The sequence below is a fragment of the Microcaecilia unicolor genome, unplaced genomic scaffold (assembly GCF_901765095.1).
Source record: "Microcaecilia unicolor unplaced genomic scaffold, aMicUni1.1, whole genome shotgun sequence".
NCBI lineage: Eukaryota > Metazoa > Chordata > Amphibia > Gymnophiona > Siphonopidae > Microcaecilia > Microcaecilia unicolor.
In genome coordinates this window covers 3,583,660-3,605,191 of record NW_021963345.1, presented here as the reverse complement: position 1 = coordinate 3,605,191, position 21,532 = coordinate 3,583,660, and positions in this window count along the sequence as shown.

Sequence of the window (21,532 nt, the reverse complement as noted above, 5' to 3'; positions counted from 1 at the left end):
CAAGCTCTCATTTTTCTGAATGCTCTGGTACTTTGAGAGTTCTGTCTTTCTGCAAAAGACTTTTCCAGATTTAGTAGTAGTCATTGATTCTTCACCAGTTTGAGGTGTTTTATGATCTGTTAATTCTTCTCTATGGCTGAATTTTTTCTTACATTCAGCACTTGAAACTTGTATCTCTTCTGGGTGGAATTTTGTATTTCTTATGACATTTTCTTCCTGACTGAACCTGTTGTCACGACTAGAACATGCAGATAATCCCTCATCAGTGTCATTTTTCTGGTGTTTTGTAACGTTTCCTTTATTGATAAAGGTTTTCGCATCTACTGTCGTTGTACACACTCTAGTTTCTGTATTATTGTTCTCATGTTTCTCTCTCTTCCTACTGAAATCTTTCCCACACTCAGAACCTATACAGTGTGTCTCGCTTATGCATGTTTTCTGCTGTTGCTGTAGTTCTCTCTTTTGACTGAAGGTTTTCCCACAGTCCGTACCTGTATCTGGTCTCTCTTCAGTATTGTATCTCTGATGTGATTTCAGAGTTAAATGATCATTAAGGAATATCTCACATCCATCACACAAACATTTCTGAACTCTCATCTGGTTTGTCTGTTCTTCCACTGTTTGTGTGATATTACTGGTACAATGTTCACACGGAGCTGAGCTTCCTGTTGAAGGTTTTTGTTTATTTTGATTTTTTCCCTTTTCTCCCCAGTCAGAACAGGACAAAGTCTCTTCTTTCTCTCTTTCTGAGAACATCTTTTCCTCTTCAGGCTTCTCACTGAGCTTCCATTTATGTGCCTCTGCATTACTATTCTTAGGGTCATCTTTTTCTAAATAAATTTAAAAACAGAGCATTGTATAGTACTGTAGGAGAACAGCAGTTTAACGAGTTCAATAAAAAATTTGTATAAATACCCCCTCCCTGTTGGAAATACATTTCCAAGCTAATCACTACCAGGGATGAATACAGAATATATGATTATATTCAAGTTGATATTTAAAAGCACCTTTTGGTCTTTGTACATAGATATTGTTTATCCCTATTGTCACGATTGTGGCCGTGACCCCTCCCCGACTTACCTTATTTCTGGGGGTCAGCTTCTTAGCTGGCTTCTGTTTCTTCTGTCTGTCCTTTCTGAGCTAGCTCTGTCTCTCTGTGCTGCCTGCTTCCTGCAGCATGACTCTAATTGCTTCGCTATACTGCAGCTGTGTGGGTTAAGCCTCTCTGTGTTTCAGTACGCTGGCTGCCTGAGTCTGGTAGTTGTGACATCTTCAGGCAGGGCCTTGATAAGGAAGTGGTGTTCTTCCCTTCAGGGCCTTTGCAACATTTGCTATAGGTCCAGGTCAGTGTTGGTGCAGTGTGCACTTGTGACTTATGTGTTTAGCTTCCCTGCTTTTTCCCTTGTGGTTCCCCTGCTTTCCCTTTTGGTGCTGTTAGAAGCACTGTTAGTGGAGTGCTTAGGAGCACTTCTGGTAGCTTGGTGCTTAGAAGCACCTGTGTTAGTTTAGTGCTGTGGAGCACTGCTGTAGCTTGGTGCCTAGGATCACCTGTGTTAGTTTAGTGCTGTGGTGCACTACTGTAGCTTGGTGCTTAGGAGCACCTCTGTTAGTTTATGTGTTTAGCTTCCCTGCTTTCTTCTTGTGGCTCCCCTGCTTTCCCTGTTGGTGCTGTCAGAAGCACTTCTGGTTGTGTAGTGCTTAGTAGCACTTCTGTTAGTTTAGTGCTTAGGAATTCTTTTGTTAGTTTAGTTCTTAGGTGCACTTCTGTTGGTTTACTGTTAGGAGCACCGCTGTTAGTTCAGGACCTAGGGGCACTTCTGTTTCAAGCTTGTTCTAATATCCTGGTCCCTGTGTTATCCTGTATCCGGTAAGTCCTGCCGGCCGCTTGAACCCAGGGGCTCAACTCCTGGGGGACAGTGGCTAAGTGCAGGTGAAGCTGTATGGACCAGTCCAGTGTACTCCAGTCCAGTGTGTTCCGGTCCAGAGGGTTCCAGTCCGGTGGGTTCCAGTCCAGTGCGGACCAGTCCGGTGTCCTCCAGTCCAGGGGGTGACAGTCCGTGTGTTCTGGCTCGCTGGGCGGCGCCGGCAGTCCTTGCCTGTGCCAGTGTGCTAGCCCAGTGCTGGCTGGTGGGTTTTGCCTGCTGCTGTCACTCCTCGTCAGCAGCCCAACAGCTCACGTTTGCTCCAGAGCCCGTCCCCGCGGGCTCTGAACCTGAGAACCTGACACCTAACACTGCTCTTTATCAGACAGGCTGCAAGATGCAAGGCTAAACCTTCAAGGTGCTTGTTCCCCAGACAAACTAATTTGGGCGTTACCTGATCCTGAAGTTCACAGGAAGAGATTCACCATTAGCCAATCATACATTTGTTACAGAAGGTAAAATTATTTCTTACCTGATAATTTTCTTTTCTTTAACGCAGCAGATGAATCCAGGAACTAGTGGGTTAAGTCCGCCTACCAACAGGTGGAGCAGTGGTGTAGGAAGGGGGGATGGTCCGCCCAGAGTGCACATCATTGGGAGCTGCGTCTGCTCCGCTGGTTCCCTGCTCCCTCTTCCCTGGAACAGGTTACTTCCTGTTCCGGGGCAGAGAGTGCAGGGAACCAGCGGAGCCGACGCAGCTCCCAGTGACGTGCACTCGGGGTGGACCGGCCCTCCCGCCCCCCTTTCCTACGCCACTGGTAAGAATGCACTCCGGGGGGGGAGGGTCGATGTGCCGAGGGGGCTCCTTCCTCAATATGTCATTTGTAGGCATTTGCCAAGGCCAAAAATATGAAACCAATAATAACCAGAAACCATCCTCACTATGAAAAACAGAGAACCAAATAAGAACTTTGAAATAACTGCAACTTAATCTAGAAATTGGAATCCTTTCCGTGTTCCCATATCTGTCTGAACTCTGCAAAAGAGAATCCAGAAGGAAAAAATAGCCACATTGCGCGGAAAATGAAAAAAACGTCGGCTGAACTAGGGAGGAATCCTGGATTCATCTGCTGCGTTAAAGGAAAGAAAATTATCAGGTAAGATATAATTTTACCTTCCTTGTCACTCACAGCAAATGGAATCCAGGAACTAGTGGGATGTACCAAAGCATTCCTTAAGTAGGGTGGGAAGCTGACGCTCCGCTCCCTGCGCCAACACTCCCCCCCCCCCCAAAAAAAAACTCACATCCTACCGAGCAGACACATCTAGCCTGTAATGCTTCACAAAAGTATGACGGGACGCCCAAATAGACACCCAACAAATCTCTTCCAGAGATAAGGCCTCCGCCTCCGCCCAAGAAGCCACCTGTGCCCGAGTAGAATGCGCCTTCAGGGCCACTGGAGACGCCCGCCCTTGTACCAGATACGCCGCTCCAATGGCTTCCATAATCTAGTGAGCAACGGAAGCCTTAAAAGCTGCCTCACCTCTTTTCGATCCCGACAAGAGCACAAAGAGATGATCCGAGCGTCGAAACTCGTTAGAGATCACAAGTACTGAAACAAGGCTCTCCGCACGTCCAGTAAAAGTAGCGAGGCAAACGCTCCCGGATAATCCTCTCTTCAAAAAGACGTAAGATAAACCGCCCGATTGACATGGAAAGCCAAAACCACTTTAGGTAGAAACGACGGCACCGTCTGGATCGACACCCCTGCTTCAGAAAACTGCAAAAAAGGATCTCTGGAAGACAGCCTGAATTTCATAAATCCTCCTAGCCGAAGCAATGGCCACCAAAAACACTGTCTTAAGTGTTAGATCCTTCTCAGAAACCTTATTCAACGGCTCAAACAGTGGGGCCTGGAGGGCTCGCAGTACCACATTCAAATGCCATGCCGGCACGGCTGCCGCAGAGGAGGCCAAAGCCGAAAAGCCCCGCGTAGGAAACGAACCACATCAGAACGAGCTGCTAAAGAGGAACCGTCCAGTTTGCCCCTAAAACAAGCTAGCGCGGCCACCTGGACTCAAAGGGAATTATATACCAATAATTGTACAAAAACAGTAATCTAATATCTCAAAAACTAAAAAAACAGCCAAACACAATCTGAAAGGGTTGTGTAGAGCGAACAATAACAAGCAAGTGGGAAATACCCTCAGAAACCAAGGTCTCCACCAAGGTCTGACCACCAAGACACTGATATCTATATAAGATTTTTGTGTCCGTGATCTAATCTCTTTCATGGGGTAAATTTTTCCCACCTGTTCGCAATCAAGACTGTTCATAATAGAACCAATACTCCAAAACATTTGAGAGTATGAAATCTTTCCAAGCTGCAACATAGCATAAATAAACTTAGCTTTCTCATTGCTGGCTTGAAAACCCCACAGTCCAGATCGTTTCACCCACTTCAGGGCTTCATCAGGAACCACACAGTAAGTGCTATAGGGTTGGGTGGGTTTTTTGTATTTTATATTTGTATTGAGTACATTTAAGGCCTTGCAGTGGCTTGTCAATATGTTTGTAAGTGTGTGAATGTTTTTGACTGTTTTGAATCATCTGAATCTAAGTTTGTATTTCATCTTAGATTTATACCCCTGTAACTACATAGTAACATAGTAGATGACGGCAGAAAAAGACCTGCACGGTCCATCCAGTCTGCCCAACAAAATAACTCATATGTGCTAATTTTGTGTATACCCTACTTTGATTTGTACCTGTGTTCTTCAGGGCACAGACCGTATAAGTCTGCCCAGCACTATCCCCGCCTCCCGCCACTGGCTCTGCCACCCAATCTCGGCTAAGCTCCTTCTGAACAGGATTCCTTTATGCTTATCCCACGCATGTTTGAATTCCGTTACTGTTTTCATTTCCACCACCTCCTGCGGGAGAGCATTTCAAGCATCCACTACTCTCTCCGTGAAAAAATACTTCCTAACATTTTTCTTGAGTCTGCCCCCCTTCAATCTCATTTCATGTCCTCTCGTTCTACCACCTTCCCATCTCCGGATTAATACCTTTCAAATATTTGAACGTCTGTATCATATCACCCCTGCTTCTCCTTTCCTCCAGAGTATACATGTTTAGTTCAGAAAGTCTCTCGTCATACGTTTTGTAACGCAAATCCCATACCATTCTCGTAGCTTTCCTTTGCACCGCTTCAATTCTTTTTACATCCTTCGCAAGGTACGGCCTCCAAAACTGAACACAATACTCCAGGTGGGGCCTCACCAACGACTTATACAGGGGCATCAACACCCCCTTTCTTCTGCTGGTCACACCTCTCTCTATACAGCCTAACAACCTTCTAGCTACGGCCACCGCCTTGTCACACTGTTTCGTCGCCTTCAAATCCTCAGATGCTATCACCCCAAGATCCCTCTCCCCGTCCGTACCTATCAGACTCTCACAGCCTAACACATACATCTCCCGTGGATTTCTATTCCCTAAGTGCATCACTTTGCATTTCTTCGCATTGAATTTTAATTACCAAACCTTAGACCATTCTTCTAGCTTCCTCTGATCTTTTTTCATGTTTTCCACTCCCTCCCGGGTGTCCACTCTGTTACAGATCTTAGTATCATCTGCAAATAGGCAAACTTTACCTTCTAACTCTTTGGCAATGTCACTCACAAATATATTGAACAGAATCGGCCCCAGCACCGATCCCTGAGGCACTCCACTACTCACCTTTTCCTCCTCCGAGCGAATTCCATTCACCACCACCCTCTGGCGTCTGTCCGTCAACCAGTTCCTAATCCAGTTCACCACTTCGGGTCCTATCTTCAGCCCATCCAGTTTATTTAAGAGCCTCCTGTGAGGAACTGTGTCAAAAGCTTTGCTGAAATCTAAGTAGATTACGTCTATAGCTCGTCCCTGATTCAATTCTCCTGTCACCCAATCAAAGAACTCAACCATGTTGTCTCGGATCTTGCAACTTATTGGCTTCCAGGAAATTCACTATCCTTTCCTTCAGCATCGCTTCCATTACTTTTCCAATAACCGAAGTGAGGCTTACCGGCCTCTAGTTTCCAGCTTCTACTACTACTACTACTATTTAGCATTTCTATGGCGCTACAAGGCGTACGCAGCGCTGCACAAACATAGAAGAAAGACAGTCCCTGCTCAAAGAGCTTACAATCTAATAGTCAAAAAATAAAGTAAGCAAATCAAATCAATTAATGTGTACAGGAAGGAAGAGAGGAGGGTAGGTGGAGGCAAGTGGTTATGAGTCAAAAGCAATGTTAAAGAGGTGGGCTTTCAGTCTAGATTTAAAGGTGGTCATGGATGGGGCAAGACGTAGGGGCTCAGGAAGTTTATTCCAGGTGTAGGGTGCAGCGAGACAGAAGGCGCAAAGTCTGGAGTTGGCAGTAGTGGAGAAGGGAACAGATAAGAAGGATTTATCCATGGAGCGGAGTGCATGGGAAGGGGTGTAGGGAAGGATGAGTGTGGAGAGATACAGGGGAGCGGTAGAGTGAGTACATTTATAGGTTAGTAGAAGAAGTTTGAACAGGATGCGAAAACGGATAGGGAGCCAGTGAAGCGACTTGAGGAGAGGGGTAGTATGAGTAAAGCGACCCTGGCGGAAGACAAGACGGGCAGCAGAGTTTTGAACCGATTGGAGAGGGGAGAGGTGACTAAGTGGGAGGCCAGCAAGAAGCAGATTGCAGTAGTCTAAATGAGAGGTGACAAGGGTGTGGATGAGGGTTTTGGTAGAGTGCGCGGAAAGAAAGGGGCAAATTTTACGGATGTTGTAATGAAAGAAACGACAGGTCTTGGCGATCTGCTGGATATGAGCAGAGAAGGAGAGAGAAGAGTCAAAGATGACCCCAGGTTTCGAGCTGAGGAGACAGGGAGAATGAGAGAGCCATCAACAGAAATAGAAAACGGGGGGAGTGGGGAGGTGGGTTTGGGGGGGAAAATGAGAAGCTCGGTTTTGGTCATGTTTAATTTCAGGTGGCGTTGAGAAATCCAGACAGCAATGTCAGACAAGCACGCTGAAACTTTGGTTTGGATGCAAGGTGAGATATCAGGGGTAGAAAGGTAGATTTGGGAGTCATCAGCATAGAGATGGTAGGAAAAGCCATGGGATGAGATTAATGAACCAAGGGAAGAAGTGTAGATAGAAAAGAGGAGGGGACCAAGAACAGAACCCTGAGGTACGCTGACAGGCAGAGGGATAGAAGTAGAAGAGGATCCACCAGAGTGAACACTGAAGGTGCGGAGGGAGAGGTAGGAAGAGAACCAGGAAAGGACAGAGCCCTGGAATCCAAGTGAGGACAGTGTATCGAGGAGTATGCTGTGATCGACAGTGTCAAAACTGAGCCCGCAACGAGGTGGGAAAATGTGGGATACAAATGCAAACAATAAATAAATGGAAAGATCAAGAAGAATGAGGATGGAATAGAGACCTCTGGATTTAGCCAGTAATAGGTCATTGGAGACTTTAGTAAGCACAGTTTCAGTTGAGTGGAGAGGGCGAAAACCAGATTGTAGTGGGTCAAGAACAGCATGTGAGGAGAGAAATTCAAGGCAGTGGTGGTGAACAGCACGCTCAAGTAATTTGGAGAGAAAAGGGAGGAGGGAGATGGGTCGGTAATTAGAGGGACAAGTAGGGTCGAGTGAAGGCTTCTTAAGGAGAGGTGTGACCACAGCATGTTTAAAGGCAGTAGGGACAGTTGCAGTGGAAAGTGAGAGGTTGAGAATGTGACAGATAAAAGGAATAAGAGCAGATGAGATGGCATTAAGAAGGTGGGTGGGAATGGGATCAGAGGAACAGGTGGTACATTTTGAGGAAGAAAGGAGAAGTATAGTTTCCTCCATAGTAACTTCAGGAAAGGAGGAAAGGGAATGAGGGGAAGGAGAGAGAGGGGAACGGACTAGTGGAGGGAGTTGTGGCGAGGTAGAGAATTCAAGGTTTATCTTTTGAACCTTGTCGTGAAAGAATTCAGCAAGGGTCTGAGGAGATAATGAAGGGGGAGTTGGGGGAGGGGGCACCTTGAGGAGAGAGTTCAATGTGGTGAAGAGAAGTCGAGGGTTAGAGCCAAGAGAGTTAGTCAGTTGCACATAATAATCCTGTTTGGCGCGTAAAAGAGCAGATTGGAAGGAGGTCACTTAAAAGTGTACACTTAAAGTGTAAGAAATCAGCAAGGGCCTGAGATTTCCGCCAGAGGCGTTCGGCAGTACGTAGGAACGTAGGTAGCGGATATTAGAAGTCAGCCAAGGTTGGGGTTTTGTACGCCTTATAGGGCGGGTCATCAAAGGTGCAAGAGTGTCTAAGGCAGAGGATAGAGTATTGTTGTAAGAAGAAACAGCCTCGTTGACAGACGTGGATGGTGCCACAGTAGAGAGGAGGTTTGAAAAATGGGAGGATACAGATGAAGGGTCAATATCGTGAAGATTCCTAGATAAATTAGATAAGGTAGGACGGGACTGGGAGGGAGGAGATTTAAGTGTGAAAGTTATAAGATAGTGATCAGAGAGGGGAAGATCAGAGGCAAGGAAACTAGAGGGTGAACAGTTGGAGGAGAAGATGAGATCAAGACAGTGACCATTTTGATGAGTGGGGGAGGTGGAGCATAGTTGGAGATTAAAGGAGGATGTTAAAGCGAGTAACTTGGAAATATAAGAGTTGGAAGGATCGTTAGCAGGAATATTAAAGTCACCAAGGATGAGAGAGGGGGAGGAAGGATCATGGAAGAAGGCAAGCCAGGCATCTAAGTCACTGTGTCCCTATCACCACTTTTGTGAAGAGGGACCACCTCCGCCGTTCTCCAATCCCTCGGAACCTCTCCCGTCTGCAAGGATATATTAAACAAATCTTTAAGAGGACCTGCCAAAACCTCTCTGAGCTCCCTCAATATCCTGGGGTGGATCCCGTCCGGTCCCATGGCTTTGTCCACCTTTAGATTTTCAAGTTGTTGATACACACTTTCTTCCGTGAACGTTGCTCTATCCACTTCATTCTCATTTGTACTATTTCCAGTCCATCGCGGTCCTTCTCCAGGATTTTCTTCTGTGAAAACAGAACAAAAGTATCTATTTAGCAAATTTGCTTTTTCTTCATCATTTTCCACATAGCGGTTCGCAGTATCTTTTAGTGTCACAATTCCCTTTTTAGTCATTCTCTTTTCACTAATATACCTGAAGAAATTTTTGTCACCCCTCCTTACATTTCTAGCCATTTGTTCTTCCGCTTGCGCTTTGCCAGTCGTATCTCTCTCTTGGCTTCTTTCAGTTTCCTCCGGTATTCCTCCCCGTGTTCCTGTTCTTGAGATTTTCTATATTTCTGGAATGCCAACTCTTTAGCCTTTATTTTCCCAATCACTTGCTTGGAGAACCATATCGGTTTCCTTTTTCTCTTGCTTACATAAAGGTTCGTGGCCCTATTTATAGCTTCTTTCAGCCTGGACCACTGTCCTTCCACTTCTCGTACTTCCTCCCAGCCCATCATCTCCTTCCTCAGGTATTCCCCCATTTTACTAAAGTCAGCACGCTTGAAATCCAGGACTTTGACCTGATCGCAGATATTCAAAAGTTGGGAAGTAAGAGAGAGGTGCTGTTGCTGGGAGATTTCAATCTACCGGATGTAGATTGGAAGGTTCAGTCTGCGGAATCGGAAAGAAGTAGAGGGATCGTGGATGCTTTCCAAAGTGTTCTGCTCAGACAAATGGTGATGGGACCCACGAGGGAGGGAGCGACACTGGATCTGGTGCTCACAAATGGGGATAGCGTGTCAAATATCCAAGTGGGTGCCCACCTGGGCGGCAGTGACCATCAAACGGTTTGGTTTGATATAACTATGTTTAAACTGTGTGGTTCCTGATGAAGCCCTGAAGTGGGTGAAACGATCTGGGCCCCGTTGAATGAAAGTCAACAGTTGGACTGTGGGGTTTTCAAGCCAGCAATGAGAAAGCTAAGTTTATTTATGCTATGTTGCAGCTTGGAAAGATTTCATACTCTCAAATGTTTTAGAGTATTGGTTCTATTATGAACAGTCTTGATTGCAAACAGGTGGCAAAATTTACCCCATGAAAGAGACTAGATCACGGACACAAAAATCTTATATAGATATCAGTGTCTTGGTGGTCAGACCTTGGTGGAGACCTTGGTTTCTGAGGGTATTTCCCACTTGCTTGTTATTGTTCACTCTACACAACCCTTTCAGATTGTGTTTGGCTGTTTTTTGGTTTTTGAATTATATGCCAATCCCTTTTAAAGACCATCCTGAAGAAACTCCAGAATAACTGGAATGTCCGCCCAAAAAGGCGATTCAGCATGTAAAGCACACCATGCCGAGAAAGCTTCCCACACTCGCGCGTACGCTGCTGAAGTAGACTGCTTCCGTGCCCCCAAAAGAGTGGCAATGACTGGTCCTGAAAATCCCTTCTTCCTCAGCAGCCGCCTCTCAATAGTCAAGGCCGTAAGACCAAAGTGGGAGGGATTTTCCATCTGAACTGGCCCTTGATGCAGCAGATCGGGAGTCACCGGAAGGCGCAATGGTGGCCCTGAGAGTGCTCGAACGAGATCTGCATACCACGGCCATCGGGGCCAGTCTGGGGCCACTAGAACGACCGGCCCCCAATGCCACCCTATGTGGCAAAGAACTCTCCCTATAAGAGGCCACAGAGGAAAAACATACAGTAGATGTTGTTCCGGCCATGGCTGGAGAAAAGCGTCCAATCCTGCGGATCCTGGCTGCCGTTTGTGGCTGAAGAACTGGGGAACTTTGGAATTGCAAGCCATGGCCATGAGATCCATTACTGGTCTTCCCCAACGTTGACAGATCAGCTGAAAAGCCGAGTCCGACACCGTCCATTCCGCTGCGTCCAAAAGACTCCGGCTGAGAAAATCCGCTTGAACATTGTCTTGACCCGCAATGTGCACTGTCGACAGACTCTAAACATGCGCTTCCGCCCATACTAGAATACGAGACGCTTCCACTGCCAAGGGAAGACTGCGAGTGCCCCCCTACCGATTGATGTAGACCACCGTCATAGAGTTGTCCGAGAATACACGATCCGCCTGCCCCTGCAGAAGGTCCTGAAAACTCCGCAGCGCATTCACGACTGCTCGCAACTCCACACGATTTATCAGCCAAGTCTCTTCGAGAGGGGTGAAACGCTGCACAGGGGTCCACGATCCCTGGGCTACTCGATGAAGACAATGGGCTCCCCAGCCTGCAAGGCTGGCATCCGTAACGACTATCACCCAATTGGGAGCTGCCAGAGAAACACCCTTCTGCAAATTGGCTGACCGGAGCCACCACATGAGACTGTCCCTGGCCCGGCTCGACCAAGGAAGACGTCGTTGATAATCCAGCGATGTTGGCAACCATCTGCTCAAAAGGAAATTCTGAAGAGGCCGCATGTGAGCCCTTGCCCATGGAATGACCTCCAAGGTCGCCGTCATGGAACCGAGGAGCTGAACATAGTCCCACACTCGGGGAGCGCAACAACTCAATAAGGTCCGTACCTGAGAAAGCAATTTGATCCTTCGCCCGTCGGGGAGAAACACCTTCCCCCGCTTTGTATCGAATTGCACTCCAAGATACTCCAGACTCTGATCAGGAACCAGATGACTCTTGTCCATATTGACCACCCAACCTAAGGATTGCAACACCGCAATCACTCGGTCGGTGACCACTCGACTTTCCTCTGCTGTCGTTGCCCGAATCAGCCAGTCGTCGAGATATGGATGCACTCGAATCCCCTCCTTCCGAAGGAACACCGCCACCACCAAAAAGACCTTGGAAAAAGTGCAGGGGCAGTGGCCATTCCGAAAGGAAGGGCCTGAAATTGGAAGTGCTGACCCAGCACCGCAAATCTGAGAAATCTCTGATGGGGCTGCCAAATGGGAATGTGCAGGTAAGCTTCCCTCAAATTGAGAGCCGTCAATAACTCGCCTGGTTGAACAGCAGCAATAACTGCCCTTAATGTCTCCATGCGGAAGTGATGAACTCGCAAAAACTGGTTTACTTTTCTGAGCTCAAGAATAGGCCAAAAAGCCCCTTCCTTCTTTGGAACCACAAAGAAGATGGAGTACGGACCTGTGCGCCTTTTGAGATGAGGAACAGGCACGATAGCCCCTATCCTTAGCAGGTCTCGCAAACACTGCAGAACCACTGTCCTCTTGGCCTGCGATACACAGCGGGACTCCAGAAAAAAAGTCTGTGACGGGAGAGAAGAATTCTAGCTTGTAACCTTCTCGCACCACATCGAGGACCCACTGGTCCGAAGTAATTCTGGCCCACTCTGGAAGAAACAGAGAAAGCTGACCACCGATCTGCTCTCCTCCTGAGTAGACCTGCGCCCCATCATTGGGAGGCCCGAGAAGGAGCCCCCCTGACGAGAGGGGGGTCCAGCTGGACGCTTCTCGTTGCGAAAGTAAGAACTCTGCCCAAAACGAGGACGATGAAAGGCTGCGTTGGGCCACCCCGGGCGATACCGTCGCATCTCTCTGAAACGTGACCTCGATGCTCCCTGCCTGGATGTAGACTTGTGTCTATCCTCCGGAAGACGCTGAGATTTAGAATCCCCCAAATCTTTAATAATCTTTTCTAGGTCTTCCCCAAAAAGCAATTTCCCTCGGAAAGTCAATTTAATGAGCCGTTGCTTAGAGGCCATATCTACGGCCCAACGACTGAGCCACAGAAGACGCTGAGAGGAAACGGTCAAGGCCATGAGTTTGGCCGAAGCATGGACCAAATCATACAAGGCATCCACCAAGTACGCCAGCCCAATATCCATCAGGGGCAATTAAGGAGCGTCCGACATATCCGACTCCGAAAACAAATCCATGACAGAATGTAGCTAACTGAGACAAGCTCTAGCCGCATAAGAACTACAAACAGAAGCTTCAAGTGTCAAAGCGGCCACCTCAAAGGCACGTTTTAAAGAGGCCTCTAGCCATCTGTCTTGCACATCCTTAAGTGCCATACCACCTTCCACTGGAAGAGTAGTCTTCTTAGTGACCGCCGTCACCAGGGCATCCACCCTAGGTAGAACAAACTGCTCTAAACGTTCTGCTGAAACCGGATACAGCCTGGCCATAGCCCTGCCTACTTTCAGCCCCACATCTGGATCCGCCCACTGGGCCGAAATCAACTCTTCAATAGCTTCATGTACCGGAAAGGCCTTAGAAGGTCGTCTGGTACTAGCCATCTTGGGGTTGACCGCCTGAGAAGCCGCAACCTCAGGATACTCTATATCCAGGGCTTCCAGCGCCTGAGATATAAAGGAGGACAACTCCTCCTTATGGAAAATCCCCACGGCGGAAGAGTCCTCCGGTTGGTCAGTGAGGACACCGTCCTCTACCCCCATCTGCTCCGAGAGAGCCACTACAGAGGAAGCTGCAGGTGACCATATGCAGGACCCCTCCTCAGACCCCTTTGGGGTCTAAGAAAGCCTAGGCTTCTTAAGGGAGAAATCCTCTGGGGAAAAACCTGGATTGGCCGCTCTTGGAAACAGGATGCTGGGCTTGATGAACCTTTGGTCTGTCCCAGTGTGGCAGTACTTACGTACGTTCTCTTAGGCTGCTGCAGCTGGAATTATGATGTTGTGGTTGTCCGTCTGAGTAAGTGGAACAGACATTTCAGCCAACATGCTGTGGCGTTCTTCATGGTGGCTGAAATGTCGGTTCTTACTCAAACGCGGCAAGACCCATATAACTACAATAATAAACCTTTCAACGATTTTTCAATCTGCTGTTCTTTACTTGGTTTTGAGATAAGAAACAGACAATGCATCTAACTGTTCCTAAACCAATAAAGCTACTAGATTTGGCTCCGATAGCCCCCTACAGTAGAAGATGAAACAACCACTGACCCAGCAAAGCCTCAACCTCCCCTTCCCCTCCCCAAACATAGAATCATGATGGCAGACAAGGGCCAAATGGCCCATCCAGTCTGCCTTTTCTGAGAAACCACTAACTCCTCCTTTTCCTAACAGATCCCACGTGCCTGTCCCATGCTTTCTTAAATTGACAGTCTTCGTTGCCACGACCTCCACCAGTAGGCCATTCCATGCCTCCACCACCCTTTCCATGAACGAATACTTTCGTAGATTCCTCCTAAGCCTATTTCTTTTAACTTCATTGTATGCCCCCTCATTCCAGAGTTTTCCTTTATTTGAAAAAAGCTCGCCGCCTCCTATATATCGACGACACTGTCACGGTTGTGCCCAGGTTTCTTGCTCTCAGTCACCTCGCCCCCCGGTGGTTAGACCTGGTGGCTGCTGTGAACTGATGGCTTGCCGTTTCCCATGTTCCAGAAGATATGCTGGTCCGGTCCGGATCTTCCAGCCTTCCAGATTGTTTTGGGAGTTTTTTGGAACTAAGCAGTACCCGTACCTGGTGAACTCCCTTGTATGCTGCCTTTATTAATCACCTGGGAAGTTCTCTAGTTTGCCTTGCAACAGAGGTCCTCAGAGGAGTTTCCTTTGGTGAAAGTTAGTTGTAGTGCTGCTGTGCTATTTCCTGATTGTGGCTTTGACCCTGCTTGTCTCCTGGTTTATTCTTCTGTCTGCTGCCTGCCCAGACCCGGCTTGTTTTCTGGTTTATTCTGCTGCTTGCTGCCTGCCTGGAACCCCGGTGTGTTTTCTAGAAGTGACCTGCTGTTTGCCGGCTGCTGTTTCCTGCAGTTCTGCTTTCCTGCCGGCCACCTGCACCCAGGGGCTCAACTCCTGAGGAACGGCGGTCAAGTGCAGGTGAAGTTTGGGCTGAATTCCTGTCCTGCTTGCTCCAGCTTGAGTTGTCCCGGCTGCAGTCTCTGCCTGGTAGTTTCAGACCTGGGTTTGCTGGTACGTCTGTTCTGCCTTGTCTGTTTTTGGGTGATTCTCCTGCCGCTGCCGCCCCTCTGAAGTGGCCCAAGGGCTCACTAACCCCGAGGTTCCACGAGAAATGTGACAGATTGCAAGGCCATGAGCTCGGAGGGATCATCCATCGTGCAGGCGCTGTAGGAGCATGCTAATGCCCTCCACACCCTGGGGGCACGTATGGACCAACTAGAGAGACTTATGTCGGCATCCCTAAAGTTAGCAGCAGATGCTTCAAGTTCAGGTCCAGCACCAGCAAGAGCTCCGGCCACGCCAGGGATCCGTCTGAAGTCACCACCTAGATATGACGGCAATCCCAAAGACTGTAGAGGTTTTCTCAACCAGTGTGAAATAATTTTTGAGCTCCAGTCTCAAGATTTCCCCACTGAGAGAACCCGGATAGCTTATATTATGTCTCTATTGTCCAATCAAGCATTAGCTTGGGCATCCCCTCTTTGGGAGAGGGACAATCCGGTGCTTCATGATCTCCAGAGTTTCCTGGATCAATTTAAATGAGTTTTTGAAGAGCCTGGGAAGGTTACTTCCGCAACTTCTGCACTCTTGAGACTCAAGCAAGGAACACAGACCCTGGGTGACTATCCTGCTTATAATCGAAAGAGAAAAACGCCTATATTGCGACCCAAATCGGGAGATAGGCGTCTTTCTCCCGTGGGCGCCCAAATCAGTAAAATTGAAAGCCAATTTTGGGCGTTTCCAACTGCAATCCGTTGCGGAAACGGGTAAAGTTGGCGGGGGCATGTCGGAGGCGTGGTGAAGGCGGAACTGGGGCGTGGTTATCGGCCGAGGAGAGATGGGCGTCTTTAGCTGATAATCGAAAAAAAAAAGGCGTTTTTACTGCGATTTTGGGTCACTTTTTTTGGACCCTTTTTTTTCACGAACAAGTGCCCCAACTGCCCAGATGACCACTGGAGGGAATCAGGGATGACCTCCCCGGACTCCCCCAGTGTCACTAACCCGCTCCCACCATAAAAACCTCACTTTAAAAACTTTTTTTCCAGCCTCTATGCCAGCCTCAAATGCCGTACCCACCTCCATGACAGCAGAATGCGTTCTATCCTGTGACAGCCTTTCCCTGGTTCTGATGTGGCTCTCGGGTGAGTGTGACACCTTTTCTGTTATGCGCACTGCAGAGTCACATCAGCAATGTATTGTGGTGGGTGTAGGTTATTGGGTTCCGTAATTCCACTAGCTTGTGGCAAATGCTCACGATGTTGGTAGTTGGTAGGCTGTACTCCCATGGTGCTTTCCCCCCTGCTAACTGGGTCAGAGGGTGTCCAGTTTTGTTTCCGGTAGTCCATGAGGTAGTGGCCATTTTTGTAAGCCAGTTTTAGATCCCTTTCATGTGTTAGCCACATTACAGAAATTAGTTCTTACCTTGAATGTGGCTGAAAGAGGGCATTGTACAGCATTCTGCCAGCTCTGACCTACTGCTAATCTCAGTACCAGCGAGACTCGTTGCCAGTGGGGCACAACCTCTGATCTGCAGTTAATAAAGGACGTTTTCGGAGAGATTAGTCTTCAGGTGTCAACTGGTGTGCCTAGGTTATATAGCAGCAACAAATCCTAGAGGCCTGCGTGTATGCAGGTCCCTGGAGCACTTTTAGTGGGTACCGCATTGCACTTCAGCCAGGTGGACCCAGGCCCAACCCCCCTACCTGTAACACTTGCGCTGGTAAATGGGAGGCCTCCAAAACCCACTGTAGCCACATGTAGGTGCCCCCTTCACCCCTAAGAGCTATGGTAGTGTTGTACATTTGTGGGTAGTGGGTTTTGGGGGAGGGGGGTTGGGTGCTCAGCACCCGTGGTAAGGGAGCTATGCATGTGGGAGCGTTGTCTGAAGTCCACTGCACTGACCTCTAGGGTGCCCAGTTGGTGTCCTGGCATGTCAGGGGGGCGAGTGTACTACGAATCGTGGCCCCTCCCACGACCAAATGGCTCAGATTAGGACGTTTTTGAGCTGGGCGTTTTTAGTTTCCATTATTGCTAAAAAAAAAAAAAACGCCCAGCTCAAAAACATCCATTTTTTTGAAAATACGGTCTGTCCCGCCTCTTCATGTACCCGTTTTCGGACATAGACGCCCATGGAGATAGATGGTAAAATTATGTATCATACCTGATAATTTTCTTTCCATTAATCATAGCTGATCAATCCATAGACTGGTGGGTTGTGTCCATCTACCAGCAGGTGGAGATAGAGAGCAATCCTTTTGCCTCCCTATATGTGGTCATGTGCTGCCGGAAACTCCTCAGTATGTCGATATCCAAGCTCCATCCGCAGGACTCAGCACTTAGAGAATTACACCCACAAAGGGACACTCTGCCCAGCTCACCACCGGCGAAACGGGGGAGGGGAATTAACCCAGCTCATCCCCACACAAGTGGGGGAGGGGAATCCGTCCAGCTCATCCCCGCGGAACGGGGGAGGGACACCACCCCGCCGATGCTGGGGGATCTGGCTTATCCTGCAACCGCAACCGCGGGAGGAGCTGACTGACCCTAACACCGCCGAAGCGGGAGGGGTACAAAGCTGCCCTAGAGCCGCACGAAGCGGGAGGGAGCGCCGGCAGAATTTATGTCTCAATCCAGCCCCGAAAAACGGAGGGGAGAGGAATGCAGCAGCTCACTGTAACACAAACTCGTCTCAACTCTTGAAGGTAAAATTATGTATAATCATACCTGATAATTTTCTTTCCATTAATCATAGCTGATCAATCCATAGACTGGTGGGTTGTGTCCATCTACCAGCAGGTGGAGATAGAGAGCAAACTTTTGCCTCCCTATATGTGGTCATGTGCTGCCGGAAACTCCTCAGTATGTCGATATCAAAGCTCCATCCGCAGGACTCAGCACTTAGAGAATTACACCCACGAAGGGACACTCTGCCCAGCTCACCACCGCCGAAACGGGGGAGGGGAATTAACCCAGCTCATCCCCACACAAGTGGGGGAGGGGAATCCGTCCAGCTCATCCCCGCGGAGCGGGGGAGGGACACCACACCCGCCGATGCGGGGGGATCTGGCTTATCCTGCAACCGCAACCGCGGGAGGAGCTGACTGACCCTAACACCGCCGAAGCGGGAGGGGTACAAAGCTGCCCTACAGCCGCACGAAGCGGGAGGGAGTGCCGGCAGAATTTATGTCTCAATCCAGCCCCGTAAAACGGAGGGGAGAGGAATGCAGCAGCTCACTGTAACACAAAGTCGTCTCAACTCTTGAAGAATCCAAGTGAAAGAAGAACTTGAACACGAAGTCCTCCTGAAGTAACTGAAGGCTAAACTTGAACCTAAAATTCAACCAGAATATAAACAGTACAGATATCTGGGAGGGGCTATGGATTGATCAGCTATGATTAATGGAAAGAAAATTATCAGGTATGATTATACATAATTTTACCTTCCATATCATCAAGCTGATCAATCCATAGACTGGTGGGATGTACCGAAGCAGTACTCACCCAGGGCGGGACATAGAAATCCCTGACCTCAACACTGAAGCTCCAAACCGGGCCTCCGCCCGTGCAGCCACAGTCAAACGGTAATGCTTGGAGAATGTATGAGCCGAAGCCCACGTTGCCGCCTTGCATATCTCTTCCAAGGAGACGGATCCGGCCTCTGCCATCGAGGCCGCCTGAGCTCTCGTGGAGTGAGCCTTCAGCTGGATAGGCGGCACCTTCCCCGCGGCCACATAAGCCGCTGCAATGGCTTCCTGGACCCATCTTGCCACTGTAGGCTTAGCAGCCTGCAGACCCTTACGAGGACCTGCAAACAGGACAAACAGATGATCCGATTTCCGGAAATCATTGGTCACTTCCAAGTATCTGATGATGACTCGTCTCACATCCAGATATTCAAGAGCGGAGTACTCCTCTGGGTAGTCCTCCCTACGAAAGGAAGGGAGACAGAGCTGCTGATTCACATGGAAGCAAGAACCAATCTTGGGCAGGAAGGAAGGCACTGTGCGAATAGTCACTCCTGCCTCAGTGCACTGCAGAAAAGGCTCTCGACATGAGAGCGCCTGGAGCTCGGAAACTCTTCTGTCTGAAGTGATAGCCACCAAAAAGACTGCTTTCAACGTCAGGTCTTTCAGAGATGCCCTCGACAAGGGTTCCAAAGGCGGCTTCTGCAATGCTCTTAGCACCAGGTTGAGATTCCACGCAGGCACCACTGAGTGCAGAGGAGGGCGCAGGTGATTAACTCCCTTGAGAAAGCGCACCACATCTGGCTGCGAAGCCAGGGAAGCACCCTTCAGGCGGCCCCTGAAGCAAGCCAGAGCCGCTACCTGGACTTTAAGGGAACTGAGCGACAGGCCTTTCTCCAGACCTTCTTGCAGGAACGCCAACACTGAAGAAATTGGAGCAGTGAAGGGAGAAAGTGAGCCTGCTTCACACCATGCTGCAAAGATACGCCAAACCCTGGCGTAAGCAGTAGAAGTAGAGCGCTTCCTCGCTCTCAGCATAGTGGCGATGACCTTGTCTGAGAAGCCCTTCTTCCTCAGACGCTGCCGCTCAATAGCCAGGCCGTAAGACCAAAGGGAGAGGGATCCTCCATCACCACGGGACCCTGATGTAACAGGCCCTGCTCCACTGACAGCCGCAGAGGATCGTCGACTGAGAGCCTGAACAAGTCCGCATACCAGGGACGTCTGGGCCAATCCGGACCCACCAGGATTACCCTGCCGGGATGCTTTGCCACCCGGTCTAGCACCCTGCCCAACATGGGCCAGGGCGGGAACACATAGAGGAGCTCTTGTGTCGGCCACTGTTGGAGAAGAGCATCTACTCCCAGGGATCGAGGGTCCCGTCCTCTGCTGAAAAAGCGCGGCACTTGGCCATTGGCCGATGACGCCATCAGATCTAGGCTCGGCTGGCCCCAGCGCTTCGTGATGTCCAAGAACGCCTGAGCAGATAGTTGCCACTCTCCAGGCTCCAAGGTATGGCGACTGAGAAAGTCCGCCTTGACATTCATGACTCCGGCAATGTGGGCCGCTGAAAGCTGCTCCAGGTTCGCTTCCGCCCACTGGCAAAGACTCATAGCCTCCTTGGCTAGAGGGGCGCTCTGGTACCTCCCTGGCGGTTGATATAGGCCACAGCCGTGGCATTGTCCGACAGGACCCGTACAGGCTTCAACACGAGTACCGGGATGAACTCCAATAACACCAAGCGAATGGCTCTGAGTTCCAGGAGGTTGATAGACCACTTGCCTCTGCAGGAGACTAGAGCCCCTGCGCTGTCCTTCCCAAGCAGTGGGCTCCCCAGCCCATCAAAGAGGCGTCTGTCGTGACGACAATCCACTCCGGGGTCACCAGAGGCAATCCTGCAGACAACTTGTCTGTCTGCGTCCACCAGCTCAGCGCCTTGCGCACTGCTGGGTCCACGGGAAGGCGCACAGCATAATCCTCCGACATCGGAGTCCAGCGCAGCAGCAGAGATAGCTGTAGTGGTCTCATATGAGCCCTGGCCCAGGGCACTACTTCCATCGTGGCCGTCATAGAGCCCAACAGCTGCACGTAGTCCCAAGCCCGAATAGGAGAGGCTACTAGGAACTAGTCCACCTGAGCCTGAAGCTTGACAATCCGATTGTCTGGCAGGAACACTCTGCCCACTTGGGTGTCGAATCGAACTCCCAGATACACCAGGGACTGAGTCGGGCGCAGCTGGCTCTTCTTCCAGTTGATGATCCATCCCAGGGAGCTCAAAAGAGCAACTACCCGGTCCATAGCTTTGCCGCACTCTGCATAAGAGGGGGCTCGGATCAACCAGTCGTCCAGATAAGGATGGACTTGTACTCCTTCCTTTAGCAGGAAGGCCGCTATGACCCCCATTACTTTGGAAAAGGTCCGCGGAGCAGTAGCCAACCCGAAAGGGAGGGCTCTGAACTGGAAGTGTCGTCTCAGGACTGTAAAACGCAGAAAGCGTTGGAGAGGAGGCCAGATGGGAATATGCAGGTACGCTTCCTTGATGTCCAAGGAAGCCAAGAACTCTCCTGCCTTCACTGCCGCTATAACAGAGCGGAGAGTCTCCATGCGAAAGTGCCTCACTTTCCAGGCCCGATTGACCCCTTTGAGGTCGAGGATAGGCCGGACAGAACCTCCTTTCTTTGGAACCACAAAGTAAACGGAGTAACGTCCCTTGCCAATCTGATTTTTTGGCACCGGAACGACCGCACCCAGGCGGATCAGGTTGTCCAAGGTCTGCTGCACAACCACAGCTTGACCGGAGACTTGCAGGGAGAGAGTACAAACCCGTCTCTTAAGGGTTGGCAGAACTCTAGCTTGTAGCCGTCTCTGATGACTTCCAGCACCCACGCGTCTGAAGTTATAGTGGTCCACTCGCCCAGAAACGAGGACAGCCGTCCTCCAATCTGCACTGGGGCGTGGACCAAGGCCCCGTCATTGGGTACGAGACCCTGGGGGAGGACCGGAGGGAGCACCTCCGGGACGGCGGTCTCTGCGAAAGGAATGCTGCTTGGGGGAGAAATTCCTCTTGAAGGAAGAGGGGACAGAGGAACCCGACTTGCCCGGGCGGTATGGAGGTATCGGGACGAGTACTAACCCGAGCCCTGACCTCTGGTAATTTCTTGCCCTTAGACGTGCCGAGATCGGTCACGATTTTGTCCAGCTCGACCCCAAAGAGCAGCTTGCCTTTAAAAGGCAATCTAGCCAGGCGGGATTTAGAGGCGTGGTCAGCAGACCAATGTTTCAGCCAAAGCCACCGCCGCGCAGAGACTGTCTGAGCCATGCCTTTAGCTGAGGCTCTCCAGACATCATACAGCAAGTCTGCCAAATAGG